Raw genomic sequence first — 12779 nt, 5'->3', positions numbered from 1 at the left:
CAGCAGATTATGTCAGTATCGAAGTACTCTCTTTAATAGAGGGTCAATATTCCGTCAAATTTGCCTCAAACTTGTATGGTTAAATTTTCCGCTGTTTCCGCTGCTTCGGCTACGGTCTGTTTTCCGCTAATTTAGATTCCACAGCAAGCAGATTATGTCAGTATCAAAGCCAGCTATGTAATCGATGGTCAAATTTTCCGTCATATTCGCCTCAAACTGGTATGGTTAAATTTTCCGCTGTTTTCGCTGCTTCGGCTACGCTCCGTTGTCCGCTGATTTACATTCCGCAGCCAGCAGATTATGTCAGTATCAAAGTCCGCTATTTAATCGATGGTTAAGTTTTCCACTCTTTCCGTCTTTTAGGAATCAGCATTTTTTATTGTTTCCGCTGTTTCCGCGTTTTAGGGTTCGTTTTCCGCTGTTTCCGCTTTTCCGTCTTTTAGGGATGCCCTACATCGTTCGGCCTGGCCTATACCGTTCAGGTATCCTCGTCGAAATTGTCGGCAAAGCGGCGGAAAATATTGATTTTATGGGATAATTATATCATTTGATTGCCCGAGTTGATACATTTGGCGACGTTTAACACGTCAATATGTACTTCAGCATTGTTGCATTATGTGGCTATAGGTATCGTGTACATTGATATTGAATATGACTCCACTGAAATGCAGGGTTGAAATTAGCAATATGACGTCATGAGGTTCACGTTCGCGTTCACACAGAACCTTTCAAAAAGGTTCGCGTTCACACGAACCTGAACCTTTCAGAGGTTCACACCATCCCTAGTTATCATGTGTCCTGATTGGAAACATCTTGCGCATTTTTTTACCGCTGTAAGCGGTAGAAAGATTTTACACTTGGTCCCTTCAATATCCAAAAAGGGTGGGATGTTGTCGATAATCACGTCTTCAATAGCGACGCTCCGGTACCCATTGTAGTAACCGGTATCTCGGTGTTTAATTCGGTCTATCTGTATAATTTTGCCACAGTTTAGGTTTCGCATTAGTTCTTCCATCTCATCGTCTTCAACTTCCGTTGGAACGGCACTGATGTTCAGATAGAACCAGTTACTTTTTTTTGGTAGGTATATTTTCGCTAGTTTGTCGTTCAATTTTATCTTGCCGTCCGTGTCTTTGTAGATTGCAAGTCTTGTCTCTTCATTTTCGTACTTTACGTTAAAAGTACGTACGCCTATTTGGAATACGCTCACGATTTCTTTTGCATATTTTCGCATCGTTTTTTCATTTTGCAGTATTTCGACTACTTCGCTATAACCGGCATTTGTCGTGAAGACCAGATCTATTGATTTTGGCCTTGCCCTCATATTTGCGGTATCTCGCACCAGTTAATCTGTGTGTAGAGCAAGTAACAATGCTAGGATTGTTTTATTCCATTTTCGAACAATCGGTGAACGAATTTTGTATTGTTTTAGGCGAGAGTGACAATGCTACAAATTTTCAAAGAAGCTGTTTTTGATATGGGTGTACCGGTACTGCTTCTTTATATATTTAGCTATATACGGTCTTTACAAATACTGTAGGCTCGTTCTCCAGCTAAATAAAACTGGTGCGACTAACGACGGGTATGTGTTGTTTCAAATCGATCTGTCTATTTATTTTTTACTTGTGCTACTGTTGCAGCACTTAATAGGTACGTCTTACCGCAGTACGGCTTCTATCTCTACACTACAAAAAATAATTTGCAATTTTGGTCTCAAATTTAAGACATTGAAAAGATTTGGTCTCATTTTCAGCAAATTTCAGTCTTACTGATGAAGTGAGGTCTTAAAATCGAGACTGATTCAGCTTTTCAAGACCATATTGAATTGCTAAGATTATTTGGTCTTAAAATTAAGGCTGATCTAACTTTTTAAGACCATATAGAATTGTCGAAATTATTCGGTATTGAAATTAAGACTGATTCAGCTTTATAATACAATATAAAATTGTCAAGATAATTCGGTCTTAAAATTAGGACTGATCAGACATTTTAAGACCATTATTGAATTGTCAAGATTATTCGGTCTTAAAATTGAGACTGATTCAGCTTTTTAAGACTATATTTGAATTGTCACGATCATAGGCGCCGACTTTTATTTTTTTACGAGGTGGCAAAGTCTTGTGACGTCATAATTGTTCCATATCGATGACGTCATCGTCGCACGAAAACGCACTTTACTACATGCCGCTGGTGTAGCCTACGTGCAGAGTTAAACCATTCGCGTGACGTTTTAATATCGGTACTGCAATCATTAATATCAAACCATGCAGTCGAGTTAGTAAATGTGATCTTAAAACGGTACGATCATTCGAAGGTGTAACTGCGGCCTGCGCTACCAGTCCGTCCGACGGAATGCATCGAACAAAAATCAGAATTTACGTCACTGGGAATCTGCAGTTCCATCAATGTTATTCACGCACAATGTGCCGCGAGTAACGAAATACACTGGCATTGAAAGTAACACAGGACGACTCTTGAATACTTTAAGCAGACAATAATGATGATTACAAATGCGAAATCGCGCAGCCAATCAGTAATTGTCTCTTACGGTTTCCTGCTTCGCGTTGACCAACTCGCATCGCATCGCGGCAATTGTTTGCTGATTAAAACAGCGATTTGGGCGGCATTGGTGCATTTCCCGATTGACGTTCGCGAAGCATTTCGGGAGTACATCGGTCAATTCGTAAATTCAATTTGCATCTCGACGGCCGCCAACACATACTAATTGAATTACGAGTTGACGGCCGCGCAAATTTTCTTCTACGGCCGCAGGTTAGACACCCCTGGGCTAGAATTAATTTCACTTTCGGGCGCATGCCGCGATCTTATCAATAGAAATCGTCTGTCTATCTAATTCCTAATAGTTTGATATTCGATATTGTGGTTCTCGATACGAGTACATCAAGCAATCAAGTTTATCGGAATGTAGAAGGTTCCCTGTTCAAACGAATCGAATAAAATCAGAATTTGTGCCACTCAGAATCTTGCGATGCATCAATATTTGACAATGGCATGGCATGGCCTACTGCACGTTATAAATGAAAAGAACACTGAAAAATGACTTGGTGCGACAATTTCAGAGTACGAATGTATCAAGTAGATAACAAGAAATATGGATGATGGCAAATGAGAAAGCGTGTATTTTAATCAGTATCGCCGCGACTTGGTTTTGAGTCTGACACCGTATTGAGTAGCTTTCGTCGCGACAACTGTTTTCTCATTATATCTGCGTTCAAGCTGTATTGCTGCCGTTCCCGATTAATGTCACTGGCAAAAAGCCTTGTTAGAGAAACGAATCTGCGCAGAAATGAATCAAATTTGCAGGCACACACCAACACACCCTCCAATTCCGAGCTCCCATTACCAAGACTATCACCAAGCTAGCTCGCCCATGAATGGTTTTGTAAACGAATATGGGCGCACATAATTTAGATTTCAGAAAAGCAGAACGTCTATTTGGGCGCCTGGTCGGGAGATGAGATCTAGGTTGGTTCTTCTCAGCACACGCTAGGCGCGTCGCCGGTCGAAAAATTAGGGGGATTTGGATTTTTTTCAAATTTACCAATATAGCATCAATTCAATTCCGGTCAAGTACATGCGTAAATGGCGATCATATATTCTCATCGTATTTACGATTTTAGGCGTATGATAAGCTTGCCAAAGAGTCCGGGAGTGCTGCCAATTAGCGAATCTCTGATCTCTGGTGAACAATTAAATACGTGCGCGTATTACGTAGTCTCGGCGACAGTCTTCGCAAATCAAAATGTCTTAACTTGATGGCACCGATTTCAAATCTTTGACGTCTTTCAGAACTCGAGCCATGACACATATCTGATCGTTATTCGTTCAAGTATGACCGGCAATCAATTACATTTGTTTGCAGCGATTCGATGTTATTCAGTTTCGCGATGTCGCTTTTTAATAAATATGACATAAAACAATTACTAATTAGCGTAAACTCGACCGCATTGTCTCCAAACCAGCGAGAGATAGGAGCCAAAGCATGCTAGGCCTGAGACGCGATAGTTAGGCCAGAAATGATGTCTTCAACAACAGGCCTATTTCATATGCTATTGTGTACACCAGGCTTAAGCCGCCAATGCAGATGCAGATGCGATGGCGCAGGCAAGCGACGATATAGTGTTCACTGAGCCTATTGCAGACGCGATTGTTCGAGACGCGACGAGCCTATTGCAGACGCGATTGTTCGAGACGCCATAAATCAGGCTAGCGACGATTGCCACGCGCACGGGAATGAATGACCTAATTTCGCGACTATCTCAGCGAGAGATCACCACAGATTCTTCTCACTAATTGACAACGCGTTTTTCGCAAATCAGCCGCGCGGAACACTGATAACAAGATTATTGAATGGCAACTGAATACTAGAGTTAGGAATTAGAATGATCATTTCAAAATGACGGACTTTCGCGTTTCAAATAGGGAAGTTCTACCCCCGAAACTCTGTGCATGGCTACGCGCCTGGCACACGCGCGTATCGAAATCGAAGACGTCTCTAACGAGGTCGCATCGATTCGCCTGATCGCTAATTAGTAATTACTGGTCACAAATCACTTCAGCGTCTGAGCAGTTTGTACGAGGTGGCCGCCACCTCGTAAATATGGTCACGAGGTGGCTGCGCCACCTCGTAACCTCGTAAGTCGGCGCCTATGGTCACGATGATTCGGTCTTAAAACCGAGACCAATAAACGGGTCTTATAAGACACATTGTGCTTTTTGAGACAGTTTTTCTGGTCTTGTTTTTAAGACGAATTTTGCTAATCAAGAAACATGATGGTCCGTGGTCTTATAAATCAGAATGGTAAATTGTCATGAGCCCGGAGCACAAGACGTAATTAGCTTTCTTTGACAAATTTTGATCCATCAAAGGTCATTGCAAATACAATCTGGCGGTGACTTGAGAGCGGAGAGCCAAACGTATTTGGTGGTGCCATGTTTGTCCATTTGTCGTTGGTCACATGTCAGACTTCAAATAAGTCAAATACAGGATGCATTTGCGCCAGAACAAAAATTCAAAGTACCGTGCCTTGTCACTTTTCACTGACACAATGGTGTTGGCACGTCGCACCCACCACAAATACTATTATATACTCAGACTACAGTATATATTGTTTAGAGCAGTGGTTCTTAACCTTGCCCCCAGCGCCCCCCCAGGTAGTATTATCGCATCGTGCTTTCACGTGAGACGTGAGACGTGTTGAGGCAGGTGTCTTTAGAGAATATCTTTTCAGATTACTAGATTAACGCGTGGTTTCACCGCTGTGGTGAACGCTGTAACTCGTAATTCTAGACAGGACGTACTTTTTATAGGCATACAAATTTCTTTTGCTGTACGACTTACCTATATAACAGACGATCCGTATTTGACAAAGAAAGCGAAATACGGCGTCGTAATATAAATACCATTTTGGCGAAAATATTTGAGTATTGAGTTGTTATTAAGCCGTGCTTATACTAATACAGACTACAGAGTCGCTATTAAAGTACATTTTGGGCCTTTTCTGCGGTATCTACTTGTAAAAAGCCCCGGTTACCTATACCGGTACTCATCAAAAAATTGGTATTTTTCCGAGAGGTTTACACTAATCGACAGATCTCGTTTATAACATTACACATAACGACCTGGAGCAGGTCTAAACCCAATTTCAGAGCAGATACAGACCCAGAAAGACCTGAAACTTCCGATTGTTCGCATTTCAGCGAAAGCATTGTCTGAGACTGACACAACAATACAGATCGGCTTTTCTGATTGTCTAGAGTAGGAGACAGACAATCGACTTGATTGTTTAGACAGTTTATTGCCTTTGTTTCTATAAATCCAGACAAGCAAGCACTAAATCCCGCGGTTGTGAATACCATTTATTAAAATCTCAGAACATAGCAGTATAACAGGGGTGAGATAAGGAAAGATGAGAGCTAGACCAAAATCTTTGGATCTAGTCTTCTCGACAAACATCAGTTACAAAGAAGTAGTCGAAATAATTCGGAACGAGCAAACACTGCAAAAATATGCGAGCGAAATAGTAAGTGTGTTCCAAATAGGCTTACGAACCTTCAATATCACATACAAAGATGAGGAAACCAGGCTGAAAATATACAAGGAAACAGTCGGTATGATAAAGAGAAATAACAAAGAAGCGAAAATATTTCTACCCAAAAAGAACAATTGGTTTTACATCAACATCAGAGCTGTACCAACTGAAGTTGAGGATGAGGAAATGGAGCAGCTATTGAGAAATTTGAATTGTGGTAATATTGTACAAATAGAAAGGATCAAACACCGCGAAACAGGTTACTATAACGGGTACCGGAGCGTCGCAATCGAAGACGTAAACCTGGATAACATCCCCTCCTTCCTAGACATTGAGGGGACCCACTGCAAGATTTTCTTGCCGTTGACAGCAGTGAAGAAATGCGCTAGGTGCTTTCAGTCCGGGCATCTGATATCAGAATGCACGAATGAAGTAGTGTGTCTGTATTGCAAAGCCACAGGACACACGCAAAACGATTGCCCACAAAAGCAATCGGATTATCCAAAACTGCAGAGAAAAGAAAATGAGAATAAAAACAAGACTAGAGCAGAAGTAAACCACGGCGAAAGCAAACAAAACGAAGAAAAAGAGATCGAAATAACGGAACCAAAAAAAGCAAATACGATGCAAAAAGAACTAGAAATACGAGAAGAAAATACTGTCGAGGTAATAGAATCCCAGTCAGAAATCCCAGAAACTAACGAATGGAAAGAGTTACTTCAGCAGCTCTCCTCTGACGGATCTGATTCAGAATCGGAACCAAACCTGAAATCGCCAGAAAAAGGGGAGAACACACGCCAAGCCGAATCGGACCCAGAAACTAGGATACACACTTTTTCTGAACAAGAACGTAATGATATATTAGCGAAATGGAAAACTGTAACTCCTAGGAAAAAGCGGAATATTAAGAACAGAACAAGAGCGTGGAATAAACAGAAGGGAGAATCTAACACAAATCGGGCGGCCAGAAAACTAATTCCCAACCTAATCAAATAAAATGGAGGTCACCATAGCATCAGTTAACACAAATGGCCTAACAAGAGTATGGAAAACCTTCAGTGAATTGATGATAAGAAAAAAATTCGATGTAGTTTGCGTGCAAGAGACTCACAAGATAAATAGACAGCGCCTAACGACTTGGTGCAATCTAAACAATTTCATCTTGTACGATAATAGTATTGACATTAAAGATAACCATAAAGATAACAGAGGTAAAAACAGGATATTTTCTCAAGGTACAGCAATTTTTCTACATAAAAGGCTGTCAGATCGTTTTACCATCCAACACAATGTACATGTACCGTACAGATTACAAAAATTAATCCTGAACAGCCAGGACGAGTGCGTGGAGATCTGGAATCTGTACGGGCCACCCAAAGTAGGAAAAACCCAAACAGAATTCTACAAACTCCTACGCAATAAAATTAAACAAGGTCAAAACAAAAAAATAGTATGCGGTGATTTTAATATAATCCGAGACAGATTAGATGCAAAGTACACGTCATACTTCAAATTGACGGCCGCAGGAAAGATTTGGAATGAGATTTGCAGAGCAAACGGACTGGTCGACATCTTTAGATCGAGGAATCCGTACAAACGTACCTACACAATTACAAAACATAATCAACAGAGACGCATTGACCGCATATATTGCACCAAAGATCAGCAACAAGATGTACATGACTTTAGATACCAGTTGAACGTGCTGTCGGATCACACATACATGTGTGTTGTTAAAATGAATAAACAAAAAATGAGAAGATGGGGAAAAGGTGTCTGGAAAAACAATGCTGAAATTTACGACGACCAAATTACCCAAAATGAAATTGAAGAAGCATATGACCTACACGTGATAGAAAAGAAACACTTTGATGAGATAGCCACATGGTGGGACCTCATGAAGTTAAAGTTTAAAGAAGTCCTATCAAGGAGAGGTAGGGTCATAAACAGCGAAGAAAAGAGTAGAAGGAGTGCTCTAGAAGAGAAGATCATTGCCGCACAGAGTGACGGGGGTGAAGACAACCTTTTGAGAGAAGAACTCAGAAAATTAGATCTAAAAGAGTTCAAGAGGCAAGCTTTCCAAGCTAGACTAAAGGACGTCGAAAAAGATGAAAAACCGACGAAAGAATTTTTTAAAAGAGTGAAAACAGCCGTGGAGAGACAGAACATCGATGTCTTAATAAACGGCAGTGGAGAGATAGTAAGCTCAGAAAATGAGATTACCGAAGAAGTAACAGAATTTTATAAAAGTATGTGGGGAACAAAAGCAATAACTAATTCGACAATGCAAAAACGATTCGTCAACGAAATGGAAAATAACCAAATATCAGATGAACAGAAAAGGATATTAAATGAGCCAATTGATGAAAAGGAAATTAAAGCGGCCATAAGCAATATGGAAAATGGCAAATCACCGGGATCCGATGGCCTTTCCGCAGAATTTTATAAAACGTTCTGGTGGAGCATTAAATCTGAATTGAAGGAAGTTTTGAACAACGCTTTCCTCTTCAAATCAACTTGCGAGTCTTGGAATAAAGGCCTAGTGAAGTTGATATATAAGAAAGGAGATGCCAAGGACCTGAAAAATTATAGGCCCATTACGTTGTTAAACACCGATTATAAAATTCTGTCAAAAATAATAAACACGAGACTCACCAACGTACTACCGAGTATAATATTGAACACGCAGAAATGCAATGTCAAAACCAGGAATATCTTCGACGCGGCGCTAAATATAAAAACAAGCGTAGAATACGCGACGGAGAAAGGCTTACCCCTTATAGTGATGAGCCTTGACCAAGAGAAGGCGTTCGATTTGGTCAATCATGATTTTATGATGAAATTGATGGATCGCCTGAACCTAGGCAAAAACATTTGCGGATACATTAGCAAGACTTACGAATCTGCCACGAGTAGTGTTGTCATAAACGGAAAAATATCAGAAGAGATAAAACTGGAGAGAGGTATCAGGCAGGGATGCCCAATGAGCATGGCTCTTTACGCAATTGTGGCAGACCCCCTGGCCAGATGCATAATGAAAGATGATGGGATCAGAGGCATAAGACTGGGAAATCATACGTTGAAAATTCAACAATATGCCGATGACCTCACTGCTTTCGTTACAAATACCGAATCGATCAGAAGAATATTCAAAAAATGCAATGACTTCCAAGAAGCAACCGGGCAAAAAATTAATAAAAGCAAAACACAACTGCTCCCAGTAACACCGAGAGCAAGAAACATAATTGAAAACTCAGTATTCAAAGAATTTAGTAGAAACCAAATTAAGATACTGGGACATCTAATTGGGAAAAATAACGAACAAGAGATGTGGGATAAAATTAGAGACAAGGTCAGAAAAGTTTTGAACATGTGCAAATGCCGCAGACTCACTTGGGTGGGGAAGATGACGATTATAAATAGCTTGGCGGCATCACTGTTATTGCACACCGCCCGTGTATACCCGCCCAAAGAAGAGCTGATTAAGAATATAGAAAGAGATTTTTTTGAATTTCTATATTTTCCTGAGAAAATTGAGACAATCGCGAGGAAAACACTGATTAAAAGGAAAAACGAGGGTGGAATAGCAATACCCTATCCTCGAACAAGAATACTTGCAAGTAAGCTAATAATTCTAAAAGAATTAGCAAAGATTGATAAGCCATCAGAATTTTGGCATCGATACCTCATGTATCAATTCGGCTCTAAAATCAAGAGCATAAATTCGGAACTTTACACAAATGAAATACCTCATAAATACAAACCCGACAAGCATTGGCTTGATATCATAAACGAGAATAAAAAGCTGGGGTGGAATAGAGATGAATGGGGCGAAACGACTTTCAAGTCACTCTACTTGAACCTAACTAAACAGCACGAAAAAGAAAACGAATATACAGGAACAAACAGTTGGCTAAAAGTAAACAAAATAAAAAGCAATGATAAAACATACTTAACGAACAAAGAACGAGAAATAAATTTCAGACTTGCAAACAACGGATATATATTTGGGGACCTGAAATACAGAAGAGGAATGTTGAGGGTGAGGAATGGTAGAATGGAAATTTACCGCTGTAAATTCTGTGGTAAGACTGACACCATCGAACATGTCTTCCTATATTGCTCAACGACAAGAGACGTGCTATCGAAGGCCGAAAAGGTGATAGGTATAGATAAGATTGGGAATGAAACAATTCTATACAATGAGGGCGATCGAGTCGACATGGTGACGACGCTAACAGCAGTTTACAAAAAGAGGATATTAAAAACTAAAAGAAGCTTAGACATTGAAAACTCGATGCTAAAACAGGAGAAGATTTGGAAGGAAAGTACAGTAGCAAAAATACTAACAAAAACGTATAAAAGACTGGAAAACGTGCACCAAAATCCAAAAGAAGGAATAATCATCAAGAAATGGAAAGAGAACATCGCAAAATTTATGATGAAAAAGAATGGAATTCATCAAAATGCACCTCTTACCACCACTGACGAGCGACCGACCAGATGATCACCTGAAGCCGATCGAAACAGACGAACCTGTCGAAAGAAGGGAAAATGACGAACCGAGCCCGAGCTCGAAACACGACGAAATTGCAAACGACGACGAGCCGCGTGAAGACCCCTTGCTCGTAACAAGTGATCCCGATTCGACAACGGATGACGAAGCGAGCGCGTGCCCGGACCGGACGACGACGTGCAGAGATGACGAATCCTGAAAGATGAAAAAATTCGATTTTTGCAATACTATATATATATTGAATTTACTTGTATTGAAATTTTAAAGCAATAAATTATGGCGGAAGGCCGAAAGAGAAAAAACAGGGGGCGCTGGCGATTTTGAAGGCGGGCGGAAACGCTCAGGGGGCGCTGGAGAAAAATGGCTTCGCAGTAGATGATGTGGTGATAGGACATATCCTTAATGAGTATTCAGAGCAAATTAACACCGAAAACTTCGTTACATATAGCCTTCAAAATACATATAGGTTTAATTGTCCATGGGTGCCTAAATGACTGACACCGAATGTTCCTGTCTTGAGAATCTGAACTCCAGAAGACGTATTCCATCTGGCAGGGAAAAATTATATGTCAGTGAAGAAATACCAATCTGAAATCGTGTGTGTACCTGTGTACAATTATGCATTTATTAGTGAGTTTTATGCTCAAATAAATGATTAAGCTGTAAATAAAGCAACGAAAGACTTAACCGAAACTTGCACTTGTCACTACCTTCAACTCCAGTGAGTTGACACAAAAGTCTTTGTTAGCATGAACACAAGCAGTGGCGGCTCGTGACAATATCGGGTGGTGGGGCAAGGGCCGCAAGCGACTTGTTATCAATATGACGTCACAGTAGCGTTTTTCAACGTTCATGATGGCCACATGAATTTCCCGTAAACAATGATTTTTAACGTAGGTGCCGCGAGAGGTTTGCCGGTGGCGTGACTTGAAGTGCGGTAACAAATGTTTTATTCATTGTTTTTTATTCAAATGATTATTTTACAAAATGTACGCGAACTAAGAATCGTTCCCATGCCACGAATCAATCATCAGGTTATCCTTAGTAGCATGCGTTATGATTTCGTGGTAGAGATTACGCAAGCGCCGAGTAAGACTATACCAAAAATACACGGACCAACTACCTACAAAGAGCATTCGCATGACACCTTGTGGTGTTTTAATCGTTCCATGCTTCCAATAAAAGACAGTAAAAGCAAAACAAGGCGTTTTTATCCTCGCCATAAGTAAGCCATTCATTTTTATCGAAATGCGCTGAAGAAAAGGCACGAGTGCGCTTTCCTCCGGCGTACGATTGGATCAATGGGCAATTTCTAGGCTGATACGGACCTAGTCGCTTTACCTCTAATTTTTGCTCTAAAGGCAGCTGGCTAAACGGCGTACGGAGCAAAGATTCAACACGATTCATGTTCGCACTTGACCTGACTACTTATCTGCAGAAATGGAAATGACTATAAATCGAGAGATTGCGTATGCCTAACTGGAAAGGTCAACGAGTTCGGACACATACGCAATTGTTATCTCATAGATTGGACAAGGAAATGTCATATTGAATCCAATACATCATTCTGAAGAACTACGGATAGCAGCCTCGGAAATTCGGTCCCGGTACAGCTTGGGAGATTCTGGCCTTGAGGCTGGAGACTGTCACACGACACATACGGCTTACGGTCTATAGTGTCTATATGTCTGCTGCAAAATCGCCTTCGGAAAATATATTACCGAATAAATACGTGGATGAAAGCCGAAAACTTGGTACACTGTTACATGAAATCATCGAGAAGTATAGCCTCATGACCGTTTTCGGTATGGTACACTGTCAAAATTAATACGAACAGATCAACGCCGAATTTTGCGTAATATTTACTGAGGAATCGGCTGATCAAGCGATCAGCTGTTAGCCGCCATCGAAAACGAAACAGCTATCGCGCTTGACAGGGGTTGTAATTGTGAGCAAATGGCCCGAAGGCCACCATTCCACGGTGAAATTGACATTGGAGAATATAAAATAAAACTAAATATTTGAATGCAAACCGAGGATGTTAGTAAACTGTTTCATGATATCATCATCTCATCACCTATCTCAGTATGGAACACAGATACACCGGCTTTTGCGTGAAATCCGCATACTCGAACTTAATAACGAAATTGCTGCCCTAATCATTGAGTGTCAACCTTGAGACTTGGCACAGCGTTCGATACTAAAATCGA

This window comes from Botryllus schlosseri, chromosome 11 (genome assembly GCF_051294905.1).
Source record: "Botryllus schlosseri isolate E-star chromosome 11, Bs_hap1, whole genome shotgun sequence".
Lineage (NCBI taxonomy): Eukaryota > Metazoa > Chordata > Ascidiacea > Stolidobranchia > Styelidae > Botryllus > Botryllus schlosseri.
The sequence above is the reverse complement of the archived record's forward strand: the minus strand, read 5'-3'. Positions refer to the sequence as shown.